This window comes from Falco peregrinus, chromosome 5 (assembly GCF_023634155.1).
Source record: "Falco peregrinus isolate bFalPer1 chromosome 5, bFalPer1.pri, whole genome shotgun sequence".
Lineage (NCBI taxonomy): Eukaryota > Metazoa > Chordata > Aves > Falconiformes > Falconidae > Falco > Falco peregrinus.
The window spans coordinates 4,425,677-4,443,487 of NC_073725.1; the positions used below are offsets into that span (position 1 = coordinate 4,425,677).

Genomic DNA, 17,811 nt, shown 5'->3' on the forward strand with positions numbered 1-17,811 from the left:
TGCATATAAGAGAAATAGGAATAAAAATTAGCTGATATAGGTAACAGACAATTATGTTAGTTACCAGAAGCATATTACATATCACATTGAAATAGCAGGGACCCTAGGGGGACCCCAAAGGAAAGCAACAGATACAAGGAGGCACAACCTAAGCCGTCTCCCTCACTAGGCACATCAGGCCATCAGCAGTTCTGCACTGACCTCCAAAACATGCGATGGCCTAAATAAATAAAACACTATCCCAAAAAAGCAAGAGAAATAACTGGGCTTTTCAACACAGCCCACAAGGTCAGGCATTTGCAGCAACCCCACAGGTCAGGGGACTGGAAAGGGGAGCTGCTATTTCTACCATTTCCATCTCAAAGCCTTTATTTAGCTAAGAGTTACCCAAAACAATATCTAGAACTTTCCACTTTATTATGCAGCCCCCTGTGTAAGAGTTCAGTGTTGTCTTCACAACTGCAGAATTCATGAACTCCATGCCACCCAAGACAAACCAAACGCAGGGGCCTTAACTTTGAATGATGTTTCTTAAGGTATTTGAGAAGTCCATCAGGGAGCCGAGGCTTGGATCAGCCACTTGGTCACCCCATATAGGCAACTGATGCCTTTATTGTTCCACAATCTTGCCACATTTTTGTACATACAGCAGATCCTCCTCCCAAAATGAAATGTTGCCCACAATTTACTGGTCAAAAAAAGTTTCCATGGTCCCCACTGCTCTCCAGTGAGCTAGTCTGATCAGCCAGCATAGGGATGTACCCATATGATATTTTGTTTCAGAGTATTTTGCGATACAGGTACACACTTTCTAAATTTATCTGGGAAATCCAGACCAGCTAAACTGCACTGTTGATTGATTTACTATTATTATTTTTTGTTCCTGTAGAATAAAGAAGTAATCCACACCTGTACAGACATACAAACAAACGTTAGAAAAGTCCTAGAGCCTGATACTTTGGAATAGAAGAAGAAATTGAACAACAAACAATCTCACAGTGGGTGACTACAGCTCACGTGAGCATCATAGAGGGACGCTCATTTAATGCAGAACAGAGAAAATTAGCTATTTAATACCCAAGAAAGAAAAAGAACAAATGTGCAATAATTGACCTTTTAACAACTCTACAATTCATTAAGCTGTTTTGTACTGTATGAGTCCCAAAGAAGCTACACACTTCCAAGTACTCCTGGAAATGCCTACCAGGAGCATAACAAAGACCTAATCTGGCAATAGAGTGTAATTTGGTGTAAATCTGCAGCAAGCAGAACCGGGCCCTTGAGGAGCAACCAGCCCATTTTCTCCCTTCTTAAAGTTAGCCCTTTATTTCTGCTGCAACTCTCACTAAAACCAGTAACACCACAACTAGAGAGTGGAAACAGAGTAGGAAATTAATCCAATTAATAACTAACCAGGAAAAAAAAAAGTCAGATTTTTAGTTCACACTAATGAGTTCACTGCATGAATGTGCAGCCAGCATATAGGAGATTAAAAGAGCAAATCAGGCAGCTGTAGACAGGAGGGTAGAGCAGAACTACCCCTTTCAGAAGCTACACAGGATTAGGCTGGTTTACATACAAAAAAAAAAAAAAAATAAAATCAAACAACATGACAGGGAACAGTAAGAAAGTGACTTGACCAAAACAAACAAATAGATGTCTTCTAAAATTCAGAGTTTAATGAATGTGAGCAAAAGCTAAAAGTAATGCCAAGTCTGACTGAAACCAAACATTAAAATCTTATAGTTGGCATGATGGATAAGCTAGTTACAAGTGTCATTATATAGTGCTAGCTTTAATTGCTCTGAGCTAAATATAGCTCTCAGAATTTAATAGCTTCCCCCCCTCAGCTCTTCTCTTTCAAGGAGGAAAAAAAAAAATCTTCCCGTTAGAAAAAGCACACAGGCACCCTCAGTTGCACATTACAACAGAGAAGCAGGAAGGAAACCATGAAGATGATTACATTAAAGTCTCCAACACTCCTTCAGAACTCCTATTTTCAAGAGGCCAATCGCTTTCCTGTCACTCTGGTTCCAGTGCCAGCAGGCAATGGAAGCACACGTACCTGCACCTTTTCAAGCTAAGCCATCTTGTTGCTTTATTAGCAAACCATTCCAAATTTCACTTTCCCCGTGTTTCTAGTAAAGATGTTGCCTTTACCAGCAATCTACCCTGGTACCCACACACCCCTTCCTGTGCCACCTAGCCAGGCACCACTGAGAAGGAAGAGGAGCAGCACATCTCCTGAACACGCACACAGCTTGACCCTTCCCTGCAGCTGCTGTATTGGCATGAGGTACAACACAAGGGGGTCCAAAATCTGCTATGGCAGCAGGCTGCAGCACCCCCATAAAGGCATGAAACAAGTTCTCTCTTCTGCCTTCTCATACCACATATGGATTTCAAAAGATTTAAGGAAGAGTTCTGCGTAGCAGGCTTTGATTTCCTTTTCTCAGCTGGTAATGGGTTTCAGGCAGAAAGTTCGGCTGACAGCTAGAGATGTGTCCTACAGATTCAGCAGTCCTGTTCATCTTCATTTCAGAGGTTGCTATGTAATGGAAGTATCCACCATATTTCTACAATTCAGGGAGTTAAATTAAAAGAGTCACTGCTGCAATGACAAGTCTGCCCACCTTCTCTCAGGCCATAACTGCAAACTCCCTTCCCTCCTCTCCAAACCATCACCCAGCTTGTACCCTCTAACTACTTTCTCTCTGTTTTCATCCATCTTCTTCTTTACTGAGCCAAACTCTTAATTTTTCACAGTTCTGGTATTCTTCATCCTTGTCTTTGGTGAGTGGGGAAAAGAAGAACAATGCTACTTATGGAAAAGAAAGTATCAGACCATACGAATTACTGAATGTCACGTTACAGCTCAGACGCCAGGTTTGCCTGTGTTAGAGCTGCACATGCACTGTAGGAGCAGCAGCTGGAGGTCTGTCTGCCAGGAAGAACCTACTACACTGAATATGACCAAAGGTAGTGTGCCACAGTTTTTTCTGTCCTCTGACCAATGACTTCTGAGGTGCAAACCAGGCTGGATTGAACAGGTTAAAGGAACTATGTCTATTTGTTGCTTAAGAGAGATTTTAAAGCAAGCCTCCTGACATGCAGTGTTCTGCAGTGGGTCATTCGTGTTCCACTGCTAGCTGAGCTGCTGCAGAACAAAAAGGCTCCCTACTGTCGGTGCAGGTGTAGACAGGCTTTATTCACCCACTTCTGATAAAGTGCAAAATTATGACACTCGCTGCCATTAAGACTCTTTCTTCTGAATTAACAGACCGAAGTGTGGATGAATAGCATCAAAAATAGGGATGAATACTGCAGGCACTTTGTATACTAGATGTGTCACTCTTACAGAAAGCATTTTTATTTTAAAACCCTGCCAGATCACAACAGCCTATGTAGTACAGATGAATGTTAAAAAAAAACAAACCAAAACAAAAAGCCCACACACACAACACGATGCATCTACCATAGATAAATACACTCTTAATGCTACGTGTTAACTTGTGAATGAGAGCTGAGTGACCTAGAACTCCACAGGGCTCTTCCTAGCTGGGCTATTCCACCTCAGGCAGTGGCAACCAGATGCAGGCAGGGCAGCCTGCCAGGTATGGCTGCACAAGCCTCGAGCACCAAACCACCTCTCACCCTCTCCCCACATTTAAAACCATCATGTCAGGTACAGTGAGTAGAGATATACCACGTCCTGCCTTTTAAGAAAGCAGTAGAAAAACCTGCACAAGTGGAAGGATAGAAGAACAGGGAAGACGAGCCAAAGCAACCACGGTGTTAGTCTGGGAAAGTAAGCATGCAGTGATGTACCATTACTGACTGTCCACTAAATCTGGATCTGGGGATTAGCAGGAGAGAAGACCAGAAAAAAAAAAGTTATTTGTTTTCTTGCCACCAGTAATACTGGAGAGATTTTATGCTTCTCTCTGAAATTAGAACACCTACATAAGCATAACCCCTTCTTTTCCTCAGTCACATCTACACACAGAAACCACACACACCAAAAAGCATCATCAGCTTCAGGTCAAAGACAGCTGAGGCCTAAACATTCACAAAACTTTCATGGAAGCATTACTTAAAAAGCAATTATGTTAAAACAAGATCCATCAGAGTAAATACGTATCATCCTCCAGAATAAATACATGCCATCCTGCAGAAGCTGCAACCTATTCACAGTAAGTTTATTCTGTGAATGTTTCCTGCAGGAAAAAAACAAATAGATGTGGATAATTATGAGGTCTACAAATTCCAGAATTATTTATTTACCAGATTCTTTCCTCTACATCTGGTGGCCTGCAAAATTGCCTTAGCTGTAGCAATGAGTGCTGGAAAAACTCTGGCAACAATTACTACCATATCTGTAACTTTATGGGGAAAGAAAATTGCCTATAAATATTTTCAGTTTAAAAAAAACACCATACATTCACTCAGATGCAACTTGAGATTTTTTAATATATTTATAAATATATAGTCACATTTAAGTGAATGCTTTCACAATCATATCAAGTGATTTGCATATATCAGCCTTCCTCCTTGTACTTCAGGTATTTCCCTGCTGAAGTTACACACTTTCTGGGTGTTTAAGGTCACTTAAGCTACCATCAAAGAACAGAGGTGGCAGGGACAGAATCTGGAGATTAGTTATATAGCAGGATTTCAAACAATTGATCCAGTTGTACCTCAAGGGATTTGATGAAGAGGTATTAATGTAAGGGGAGAGAGAGAGAGAGAGAGAGATGGGTGAAACACTATTCGGAGTCACTCATCAGGGCTCTTCTGCTGATGGACTCTTATTCATGAGACAAGGACACTGACATTCTAGGACAAGGTGACACACCCAAGAAGGGATTTACAGATGAAAGTGAGAAGTGAAAGTTGTTGGGCACCCACACAGTTTCCACACCTAACCTCACTGCACTAGCAAAGGAAAATGAGGATGTAGCTGAGAAGGACTTTTATCTCAGATTGTTTGATAAAAGACTAGGGTCCTTGATAAAGAACAGGGGTCAGGCAGACAAATAGCCTGTCCTGGTAAACAGCATGACCAGATAAAAGACTTTGAAGTAGCTATGTACTACAAAAAAAAAAAAGAAAGAAAAAAGACAACTATACTACAAAACTGATGAACTTGAATTAAATACAATTTCAGAGGGACAGCAGAGTCTTAGTAGCTAAACACATTGAACTGTACACTCTACTCCGAAAAGCCAGTAGAGGCAGGGGCAGTACACTTCTACACCTGTTAAGACTGTGATAGATTTAAAAAAAAAAAAACAACGCACCAACACATACATCACTGCAAAAGAGCAATCAGAATGCAACTGGGTCCAAAAAAAAAAAAAAAAAAAAGCCTTGCTCAGAGTGCTGAGACTGTAGCAGAATCCAAGAAACCAGCCTTTAGTAGAGATTTTATTTTATTAGAATGAAAAACATCACAGTGAATCAGGCATTGCAGGAGATTAACTGACTCAAATGAGTAATAAGCAAAAGGAACTAGTTTAAGTAATCAGGTAGACTGAGGAATTCAGACTCTCTAAATCGAAAATGCTGAGCTGCTGCTTCATTAGATGTGCAGAAATTAATCTGGAAATGCCTCATGGAATGCAGTGTGGAGTACACAACTTGCAAGATGAAAAAGCCCTAACTAGATAAATGGCTTCCCCACACCTCCCCAAAAGGCAGGAAAGGAGTTGACAGGAGAAGCTGCACCTCGTATGTTGAAGTACAGGAATAAAGTTAAAACTTTCAAAAATTTTATTTAAAATATACTAAAACCAAAGTTCTTCAACAACACATCGAAGCTAAGTGAAGAAGTAACTGGCAGTGAAAATTTCTTAGTAAGGAAACAAAGGATATCTGCTATGAAACAGGCCTGGAAACTATCACAACCAGCATGAAATCAAGACTAACAACTTCTTGAGCACGACTTGAGGAAAGCAGATGATACTGCTACAGATTTCTGCAAGAAAAGGCAGATTTTTATTTGCAGCTATATGTACAATTCACTTTCATGCATTCTTAAGTTATTGTGCCTACTTCACCTCCAGCCAATATAAACATTTAAAAAATATAATCTGTACTTTTGAAGCAGACAAAAAAGCAGCGGGAGGCATACTCTGATGGCAGGAGAGCAAACAGAATACCTGTCTTTAGAGTGGAAGCGAGGGGAGAAAGGGAAATCAGCAACAAGCAAGATTTCAGATTAAGGCAAATAGTCAGAAGGAAATACCAAAGTCAATGCTAGCAGATTAACTTTGTATAAAAAAAAAATAAAAAAGACCAGGAAAATTTGTAGATCTCATCTGGACCTGACAACAGCTGCATAAAAATTTAATAAAGCTGGCAATGATCTTAGTAGAAGAATAGCAAAGTGACTAACCAACTGGCCACAGAAATCAATTTAAAAAAAAAGTCAGTCTGGACACAGATCACTAGAAGAGGTTGCCAAGAATTATCTTGGGGGTAGCTTTATTTAACAGTTTTACTAGCAGCAAAACAACCTAGATGTCTAATAAAAATTACTGCTGACAAAAAGCACAGAGGAACCTCCATTGCACCAAACAACTAGACCAGCAGGTGAGAGGAACCACATGAATGAAAGTGGTGACAGGGAATGCAGTTCATCAGTCCTGGAGGCAAGGTCAGGACCCAAGGAGTAAGACAAGCAGAAGTTCTGCTATGACAGCTGGAAGTAACAGAGGGGAAGGTACTCACATGCATGAGCTGATTACACATTCACTCCATCACCAATTTGATGAAGGTCTGAAAAAAGAAAAAAAGCTATCCTCAACATGAAGTAAGGCATTTCCTACAGAGACATATAGGGAAGCATTAAAAAAAGTCATTGTGCAAGGCACTGCCTGCATCTAATGTGGTCAGGAAACAACGAATAGCACAAAGGACACACCTGAGATCAATGCAATATTAAGCAAGGAAGATTGACAGCAGAATGTTGTCCTAAAGTGAATACCATGAGCATACCTAGTCAGCCACATCACAAGATTCTCTGTATTTCTTGCAGTCTAAACACAAGTCTCCCAGGTTGATGGGGGGAAAGGGGGAGCCTCCCCAACATGAACGGAGCAAACAGTTCACCAGTTTACACAGACTCAGAGGGAACACAGATGCCTTTATAAACACCGAGAGAAAATATCAATTTTAGCCAGGTGTGCAAACTGGTCGTCGATACATTTAGACAGAATCCTGCAATAAAGTTTTAGTCAAAGCAGGGAAGTTTTGAAATAATTTGTTAGTGGGATACTAGGGGACAAAGTTCTGACTATCTTAAGGTTATGACTGGTCACTTTACAAAAGGGAATATACAAATGTATTGACCGCAGCAGATATTAAACGTGAGTATTCAGGACCTCTCTTCCAGACTGTGGTATGTCAGTATACCCACTTTCAGCAAGGAAGTCTTTATATACTATTTATCATCTTTACTGTACTGATTTAACCTGGGCTGCAAACCAACTGTGCCTTAATACTCTAAAGTTTCCATTAATAGGAAGAAATTACTTAGGCTTTACTCACTTATATGGATTTCTTTTGCAAACAAAGGTTTGGTTTTAAAGCACTACTAATTTCAAAAAGTGGCAGATGAAGAAAACTCTGATTTTTAGAACCTGCGTTTGGGCTACCAGACATATGTAGCTTCTACCACATCAGTTTTGACATTGAAATTTGTTGATATTTCATTCTTAGTTCGATGTCAGTACTTTGCACGTCCATGCCTTTCCAGAGACAGTAAATGCAGCTTCCCCAATTCTGGGACTCAGATACACAGAAACAAGCGTTTCAGAATCTCAGTGCAGGGAGGAATCAAGGAATCAGAACAGTTTTCTTCAATTCTTCCCTTCAACAAAGCCAATCCAAGCACAAGTCTAGCTAATCTATGCCTTGTGATTTTCATTCGCACTCCTCCTACATGCCACTGAAACATTTTTGCATGCAAATGTTTCAGTGGCATTCACGGACTGGGCAAAACAATTTCGTAAGATGACTCCCCTGTATTTACTCAGAACACCCCCATGATTTTCAAGGGCCAACAAGAACCATGAGGAAATAAAAAAAGCAGTATGGTCAACCAGAATAAGAATTGAGAAAGTTACATACACTAATACTTAAAAATCTGTTTTCCTACCCTCCATCCCTGCTTCCCTTACCAAACATCACTCTCTCAGCTGTAAGTGCATTAGGCTAGGCTAATATAGAAGATAGGATTTTATTGATAATGTACACAATTGTATTGATAATGTACCTGCTCTCTTCTTAAGTCACCCATCACAAAGTGGATGGAGTGGCAATGCACTTGCAGACTGTGAGCAGTCTTAATGATATTAAGAATGAAAATCCCTCAAAAATTCAAATTCTGCAAGACGTGTGTGCTGGGAGACAGGCCAAAGTGAGAAAGGCATTGCGTCTTCCTAATAGTCAAGATAGAAACTTTTTTTTGTTTTTACTTTTAGAACATAAAATTCACCAAACAGCAAGCAAAGATGATCCTTGTTGCAGAAGGGCTCTACAAACTGAACTACTATTAAACAGTTTAAATTTGAGAAAACCCAAAGCGAACAACTCTCATCCTGCACTGAATAGAGGGTGCGTTTATGTTAACCATGCATTCTAATCATATTGTAAATAATGCAAGCTCATTTGCCAAAAAACATTTAGTAGTTCAATGTGAACTGTCATTATGTCTGGATTATCACGACTGAAACTGCATTCACAGTCAGAAAGACATGGATGTTTTCAAATGCTGACCCATGCCTCACAAACCAAGATTTCCAAGCCCCTCCAAGCAGGAAGCAGTCACAACCACAGACAAGCCCCACAAGTGTCTCACAAAGTGAGGACACTCAGTCACTTGTTGATACTAAAATACCACCGCTGTTCTATCACTGAATTACTATGAAATTAAGGAAGCCATTTGTTTAAAAACAGAGATGGCTGACAATACAGCTAGAAATCAATTGGAAGTTGCATCTTCCCTGCTCAGGTTATCAAACTAACCAACTAGGACCAAAAGCAGATTATTAAAGCCTGCCTGATGAAAACAGTGACCTTGTATGTATTTAGAAATACTCAGTTGGGTCCCATTACTTGAAATTTGATATTTTAAAATGTAAAACTATCACTAGTAAGGGATCTTCGGTACACCAGCAATTGCATGCATATGACATGGAAAAAGAAATTGACCTTGTATACTTAAGTGCTCCTGCAATAAAGGAAAAAAAATATTAACAAGTCACCCTTATCAAATACTCCATTTTGTGAAAGCAGTACAGTATATTTTTTTTTCTTAAAAAAAAGAACATAAACAAACAATAAGTCTCATCTGCCAAAGTGACATCCTGGCAACAGCTCTGCTGTTGATTTTCAAGTGGAAGCATCAATCCTGCTGAACTTCAAAGAGTACAGTACAATATAGTATTACACATAGAAAAATAAGCTGCAAAATGAAGCGTGTGTGCGCTCACGTGTGTAGAGAGAAGCCTATGATTCAGCTACCCTGTGGAAAATTCTAACATTTTATCTCTGAATCTGAAATGAAGTTCCATATTTACTCAGTGAATTGAATGAAACAGCATTATTTCAGCAGTGCATTTTTATTTTAAGAAACAGGATGTTAAAAAGCTTGTTTCAACAAAAACTGGACATCAGCTAAAAGGCAGGAACTTTATTTATTCACTATAGCAGTTCCCTACCTCAATAAGTTCTCTTTCCTCAACAGTCTGAGATTCTCTGAACACTGGGAGACATTCAGTGAGCCTTATACAGTTTATAAGGTTATCATAATACTGAGTGTTTCTGTGTTCAGTGCCTTGTAGATGAGATAGGTGGATCTGAAGGACAGCAACAAATCTGCAAATGAACTCAGCGATAGCACTTTTTTTTTTTTTTCTCAAAACAACAGGAAAGAATGAATGGGTTTATACTTCCTGAATTTCAGCAGCTGCAGCAGTAGTGTAAGAGCTCTGAATTGCTACTTCCTAGCTAGGTCAGTCAGTAAAAAAAAAAAAAAATAAAAAAATTACCAGTACCATTCAGTTAAGGAAGACAAGAATCGGTCACAATACTTTGGCCCAATATTTTGCTCAACACCTAAACTTTAGACTTCATTTCCCTTTAGATCTGTGTTTTGGGTAGAAGATTAAGAACAACATGACAAAACAGGTAGCTCAGGACTCCAGATCTAGCCGGGTGTTCACTCAGCCTAGCAGCAGTACAGACACCACAGTGGTAGGCAAATGAGGGCCCATGATACGTCTTAGTCCATCACTTCATTCAGTGAATAAGTATTTGTTGATGCTTGTAAGGGTATACCTAACTGAATTCACTTCTTAGACAGTAGCTTTCTTGCCAAGACATGACAAAGCCCTGTAGACCAACACCTAAGTTCTTTTCCTTCCACTGTTCGACCTTAATCAGAAAATCAACAAGAAATATCAACTCTTTTTTCCCCAACATGGTTGTTACTAGAGTTCAGCAACAGGACTAGATTTAGCCTAGATTCTCCTCTTTTCATATACAAATTGCTTGTTATCTGACCTCAGTATCGACAAATTATCAAACCCCATTAATTCAAGTTCTCTTCTATTTCTACAAGTCAAATCCTGTCAGACACCACCAGTCTTCCATCAGAAGCCTATTCCAACAATGGCTGCACCCTCCTGTATGAAAGATAACCTGTAGCCCAACCACAAAGTTGCTTATTGACTCAGTTAAGGCCCAGGCAAAATGGGGAAAGAACACCAGGACTCCGACTAGCTTTTCCAAAATTTCTAGATCTAACAGAGTTTGAAGAGCACTACACTAAACTTCAAAATACACTAGTAGAATTATCACAAAATGGTTGAGGTCGGAGGGTTTCTCTGGAGGTCGTCTGGTCCATCCACCCTGCTCAAGCAGGGCCACCTGAAGCCAGTTGTCCAGGACCACATCCAGACAGCTTTTGAGTACCTTCAAGGAGGGAGACTCCACAACATCTCCAGGCAACCTGTGCCAATGTTCAATCACACAGGAAAAAAAAAAAAATACTTCCTGATGTTTAGAGGGAACCTCCTGTGTTTCAGCGTACACTGCCTCTAGCCCTGTCCTGATACATATCTTTAACGAGTGACAAAACCATTATTAGAATGTTATCTTTTAAGGAAACTAAACATGGCTGTTCTGAGTAATTTAACTAACCCTAATTAAGAGTAACAGCAAGTAAGATGCAGTTCCGAGAAGTTTCCAGGACATGAGAGCACCAAGGTGGACCACAGAGCCTTATTAATCACCCTCACTTACAAGGAAAAAAAAAAAAGCACGTTAGGGAGAAATCTTATATTCAGGCATAGTCTTAAGAACAGCTTTTGCTTATTATTTTTTGTTTCTTTGTTCCATAATCACTTATTTAAAAAGCAAAGACCTACAAAGATCTTTTAGTAATAATACCAGCTCCAAATAGCCCAATGTATGCCAGGTGGCCTGCTTCTTTTGAGGGAGGGAAACCATTGCTAAAAAAATGGACAAGCAAGTTCTTAGAACATCCAATTGCAGGGGTGGGTGTGGGCGTGTGGGTGGGTGGGTGGCAGCAAACCCTACACAGTTACCAAATTGTAGAAAGGTATCTACAGCAAGTACCAGCCTGCCTGCCTTCAGCAATCAGCAAGGCATCAGGGAGTGAACTTGAGAAAGCCACCACAAACCCCTACCACAGTCATCTTAAACTAGCAGAAATGCAGTAGCCCACATCCTTTGGAGCTAGCTTCACCAGCTCCCCAGTACGCAGACGGTAGTCACTAGCATGTCTTCAGGATTCCCATTGCTGCTGCTGATTTACACTTCATTATTTTGAAGTGCTCAAGCACTACCACAGAAGATTAAAAGACACTTGCTGTTTCCTTTTTTTTTTTTTAAGGTATACGAGACGGTCAGTGACTGAATCACATTCATAGTGAAACTTTCTCTCTCCTCCACTCCTACATTGTAAATTACACTTAAATTCACAGTTTATGCTGTCAAAGTTTTGTCTAGAGGATCTCAGCACTCCTATTTCTCACAAGCAGGGGATATAGAAAGAAATCATAGCATCATTCACTCTCCTTCAGAATACAGTATTTTATAATACTATTATACAAGCTTCTAGCAACACAGTTGCAGCCAGCATAGTCACAGGTGCCAGTATGAGCCAAACGAGTTCTGCATTGTGTTCAGGGGAGACGCTGCTATTATGCCTTGCAGCCTGAGGCAGCAGCAGAACTCTTTTGACAATAAAACTTACCAAGACTGGTTTCAAAGCCATCTGCTGCCACTGCAGACAGGGCAGTAAAGTTCTGTAAAAATAAGAATTGTACATTTTACTTGGGGAAATAAGAGTATGAAGAAACTCTCGCTATCCTTCCTCAAGGCTATTTTTCCAGACACACTGACAAGGCAATTATCTTGGAGAAGGAGGAGACACTGCAACAAAATCTTTTTAATATGAGTGGTTGGTGAGATGAAAGTAAGTAGTGCCAGAGACCTATATCCTACTCTGCTCATACAAAAACTTGAAGAGCAGAACTTAACCTTCTGTAACAAGCAGAATTAACAGTGACACAGATGGGCTTGTGGACTGAGAAGAATAAAGTCTCCTGCACACACGGTTCTGTTGATGATTGACAAGCTGTTCAGAAATTGTCTCCTATGGTTTTGGTTACTCTTTAGGCAGAAAGAAGTAAACATGTAAAGCAAATCGAGTATACCCACACAGTTGTTCTTTACCGGAACCGTTAAGACCAGGAGATTCATTTTCACCAGCAATTATATGAAAATGGAACAGAATCAGAAGAGTAACAATGCATATACTGCAACTAGGAAAAGCCTCCAAATCACAAGAAAAAGCAGCGTAAGTTAGATCAGAGAGAGGTGACCTAGAAGTGACCTAAGTGATTGCCACAACGGATAAAGTTATGACACTTGTGATAATAGACTCTTCACAGTATCATCATGAGCACTATAATAACAGAATTAGCAGAAATTAAGATGAGGGAAGAGTACAATTACATTCAGCCAGGGAAACATTTCAGGCTTCTACTCTAAAAACATTAATCAGAGAATACACCGAACGGCAAGAAAGCCCAATGCTTCCATTTTTTCTAATGGCAACAAAAATCATTATTGATATCCAACAGGTATCATTGCAGTAAACACAGCATAGTTATAAACTTTGGTACCAACAAGGTTTAGTTTCTTACCTTTACTATTTTGTATTGTTACCACCTTCATTCTAAGAACAGCAGTCAAATACAAGTGCTGCATGACAACTGCAGCACCACATACTACCATGTTTTTGCTGAGTTTTTTCAGGTTTCAGCTCAACCAACATGCAGGCAGAATCTGAAGCTATCACTTAAAAAGTTGCTGTTATGGAAAGATGAATCAAAAGAAAAGTTTCCTTAATTCCCAATTCATACATTACATTGAAAGGTAGAAGAAAGGAAGATTTGTTTGCACATCCATGTTAACATAAGTGCCAAAGAAAATGTCCATAAGGAAATAACTGTGTTGACATTGTAGCAGCTGTGTTTGCCAACCTAAATGTGATTCAGCCATCAAAACCCCGCAACTTAGACTAAAGAGGGAATCTTCAGTTCAAGTACTTGAAATTTAAGAGCTGGACTTGAAAGTGAGAAATCTAGAAACACAGGTACATACACACCTCTTGGTTAGACAAGGAGTGAAGAGCTTGGGTAATATGCTATTCAATGACTTCAAAGGAAGGATTTTTCAAGTTGTTTAAACTGTGAAAAAAATTTAGAAGTGATGCACAGATGCACATAGGGAACCATACCTACAGCCTTCTTTCCATAACTTCTACAATTTCAGATGCTATTAGGCAGCCACTATATTTATGTCAGGCTGTCTTTACAGCCAGATACACAGTTAGTAAATCTGGAGATCTAAGAGCTAGAAACTCATAACAATTCTCAATGCACTACTTCAGCTTAGGGCTTAGAGGTCAGTGAAAGTCACTTCTCACTCTTATTCCTCCCTCCTGTTGTACGTAACAGGGATTCCTGTCAAGTCATGCTTATCAGTACTTATTTTCCACAGGAAAAGATTCAAGAGTCATGCCTAGAATAGCCTTCATCCGAAGATTGTGAATCAATAGCAAAGAGGCATTGCAAAAATTGCTCAGCACCTGCCACATTGAAAGCGGCTCAACTCTATTTCTTTACTTTCATGGTTAGCATCACGGAGCACCCAGACACCAAAATAGGATTAAGTGCTGCTGTGCTTAGCACTACGCGCTAACACGTGGCTCCCATCCTAAGGAGCTTGCGCTGGGTCAGCCCCGTCCTGGCACCCCGGGCAGGCAGGGCAGTAGAGGCCGAGCTGCACCGGGCTGAATGACCAAATGCGTTTCTTGGTCTCAGCTAGCACTTCGAGTGCTCGCTGCTTTGATTAACAAGGCACATACCACAATTTCCACTGAATTTGTATTTAAAAAATAACTCTGCTCATTTAACAGTTATCTCAGTTGGAACACTAGAATACAGAAAAGAATTTGTGCAAGTTTTCTGTTTTCTCCCCCTGCTGAGGCTGTCCTCTGGTGGTTGTTGTCGTTTTTTTCTAAATGTTTCAAGCAACTTGCAACAATGTGTCACAAGTTTTATGTTGACAGAGCTCCAAAACCACCACTCCAACTCTGTGCTAATTCATGTCATAACTCCATATATAATAGAATCTGCTATTTCTGAACATATGCACTACGTAAAAGTACCAAGCAGCTTGAAGAACTTTACATGAGCAACAAGCTGATACATATTGAAAGGAGGAGGAGTTACGGATATCCTGCCTTCCAGGATCCGACCCACAGATGTGCTTTTCTTAGCTGTTAAGTTTCCAACTTCACCTAGATAGTCATATTCATTAGCACCAACACCCACGTCACTCAGCCTTTAAGACAGATAGCAAGTTTCTCTAAGGCAATTAGAAATTAATATCAAGGAAATACATTTTATGTTAGCAAAATAAGGACAAGTACCCACAACGGGACAAAACCTCCTTGCCCTTCAGATAAACAAGCAACTAAAGCAATTAGACATGTATTTTAAGGCACAACATTCAAGGATTTACACACTTGTACCACAAGTGACAGCTGCAGGGGACTAAAAACAATGTCTGTCCCCCAAAGCATACTGCTTGAACACAACCACAAATGCAGCAGACAGACACGAAAACCCAGCATCTCAAAGAGCAGAGCTAGGTAAATTCAGTAACAGAAACACGTTAGTCCCCGTCTGGAGAGTTGTTTGCCACATCTCAGAATATCTGCATCCTATTATCTGAAACTTGATATAGGAAGAGGCAATTAGATTCTGCTAGAAGTTTCTTTGGCTACCTTAGCAGTGGTGTATTATCCCCTATCCTTTTATCAGCAACACTTTGCACCTTTGGGGAGTCAAATCTTTATATGACTGAAATAACTTGAGAATTACTTCAATAAGATCAAAATACACTGATATAGATACTGTGTTTCTTCTGACATAAAAGTGCCCCGTGACTGCGCAATCGCATACTCATTCTGCTGCCTTGTTTGTCACAGCATTTTCTTGAAATACACATTACAGCAAATCAAATTTAAGTCTAAAACATATTAGCAATTTATATATGAACTACCTTTCAATAGGAAGGCTTTTCTCATTTTGTAGCTAAAGCACTGTTACAATTAGAAACTGTAAGACCCAAGACTACCAGGATAATGCCCTATTTCACTCTGCTTCCTACACAGCACGTAACCAGACCTACAGAATGCAACAAATGGAGACAAGGTTATTACATCGACACGCATCTGTTTATAATAGATACAGTTTGACCCAGACCAAATTCTTTACAACATAAACACAGCCCCTAAAAAATAAAAGCAGATAGGGTTTTGTGTAAAATACAGTATATTTACGTTTACAAAAAGTAAATGAGCTAGCCACACATGCAGTGTTGCAATGAGCAAACTCCAGCTGAGTCTCATCATCATTTCCTGTCCTTGGTGAACATGCTAGTGATTTCTGCCCAAAACCATTCAGTGCACACACAGGCACACTCATACAAAAAGCGCATCTCCATTCCCTAAAATTCCCTCCACCTTTTCTGCGTGCAAACCCAGATATTATACAAAATGATGAAAGGACATAAATGGGCCTAATGTGGTATGTGGGGAGAGGGATATCAGAGTAAAGAAAAAGAAAATAAAGAAACATGAGTGCTATAGTTTTGAAAACTGACTAGAAGCCACAGTAGAAATTATTTAGCTTAATCTATTGGGAGTACAGACTATGGAGTGTTACTTGAGTTTTTTTAAAAAATAACCATTTTCAGTAATAAAAAAGCAAAGCTCATGGAAATTAAAACTGTTGTTACCCTTGGCTTTACAGAAAAAAACATCCATGAAAACACTTGCTTTAAATCCCCAAACTGGACTTACAAGCTCTGTTGAAATTGAGTGAAACATTCTGAACTCTATGATTAATCACTGAAAGTCAAGGGATGAAGCAACAACCAACTGTTCCCTGCATCCTTTTGAAGAAAACGGCCAGAAACGCTGCTACCATCATTAGAGGCCTAGGACAAAAACGTACGGCAGGCAAATTACCTTACAAGGAAGAAAATTTATTAAAACATCCTTTTCTCTACCTATTCCAGACACCCTCATAGTAAAAATAAATCAGCAAGTGTCAGTGAAGAATACTTCACTGTCAGTGAACCGTACCAAACGGTTTTCAAGCAATGGAGCATTTAAATGCTCATACTGACAAATTTGTCCTCAAATGGAAGTTAAATCAACCTGGAAACTGAAGCGGCTAGATTTAATTAACCTATTTTCTTTAAGGTGTGGGCAAGAAGGAGAAAAAAAAAAGGGTAAAAAAATAATGGTGACATTTTTTATTTTACAGGAGCACAGAGAACCAGGGATTTAGACGAGAGTGACGGCTTCGCACCGGACCCCCCGCAGCGGGCAGCCCGCGGTGGAGCTGCCCTGCCCGGCGTTCCGCGGCCCGCCAGCACTTCGCTCCGCCTCGGTGCCGCACGGCGCACACCGGGCGCTAAGCGAGCGACCGGCAGCTGCCGGCAGCACCCTCCCGGAGCAGGGAACGGTGCTGAAGTTGGCCGCCCCCGGGAACCGCCGCGCGGGGCTGCAGCGGCGGCGCCGGGCACCCCGCGGGCGGTGACCGGAGCGGGGCTCGGCGGGGCAGGCGGGGGCCGAGGCGCTGCGCCGCCAGCAGCCTCCCGGCCAGCGGCTCCCAGGCTCCCGTCGCGCCCGGGCCGGGAACGGCGTTTTTCCTGTGGTAAAAAGCCACTTTTCCCGCGTGGCGAGTTCGCCGGCGGCCGCCGCCGCGGACCCCCCTCCACTCCCCTCCCCGGCGGCGCTTCAGCGAGGGACCACGACGGCCGACGGCCCACCCGGGGGCCCCGCCCCGCCGCTGCCCCGTCCCTACGGCGCGGCAGGGAAGCGGCCCCACGGCCGCCGGCCCTGCCCGGACACCCACCTGAGCTCCTCACCTGCCGCCGGCCGAGCTACCGCCCCCCGGGCGCCCCCGCCATGGCCCCCCGAGCAGCGGCGCCCCGCTGCCGGCAGGGCGGAGGGAGGAAGGAGACGGGCAGGAGCGGCGACCGCGACCGCACAGAGCCGCTCTACCTGCGCCGGTCCGGGCGGGGGCGCGCGGAGCGACACCTCTGCTCGCTTCGGCTTCTGGGGAGCGTCCGTCCACGAGAGGCACCGGGGGCGGGGCCGCCGCGCTCGACTGGCAGCGGCGCTGGCCAACG

General features: G+C 41.6%; 1 protein-coding gene across 12 annotated transcripts in view; it reads right to left on the minus strand.

The window, feature by feature from the left end:
• Positions 1-17,768, minus strand: part of OSBPL3 (oxysterol binding protein like 3) — a 90,286-nt gene extending 72,518 nt beyond the window's left edge. For 2 of the 12 annotated variants that reach the window (XM_055804031.1, XM_055804026.1), the window contains exons 1-2: positions 17,535-17,767; positions 12,287-12,338 (exon numbers count right to left, since the gene is read on the minus strand). The gene's annotated coding sequence lies outside the window, so the exon portion shown is untranslated. Of the gene's footprint in view, positions 1-6,732; positions 6,781-12,286; positions 12,339-16,471; positions 16,593-17,534 lie in introns of those variants that run through there. The other 10 variants (XM_055804029.1, XM_055804025.1, XM_055804023.1 and 7 more) reach the window with 9 other exon arrangements.
• Positions 17,769-17,811: the final 43 nt, after the last annotated feature.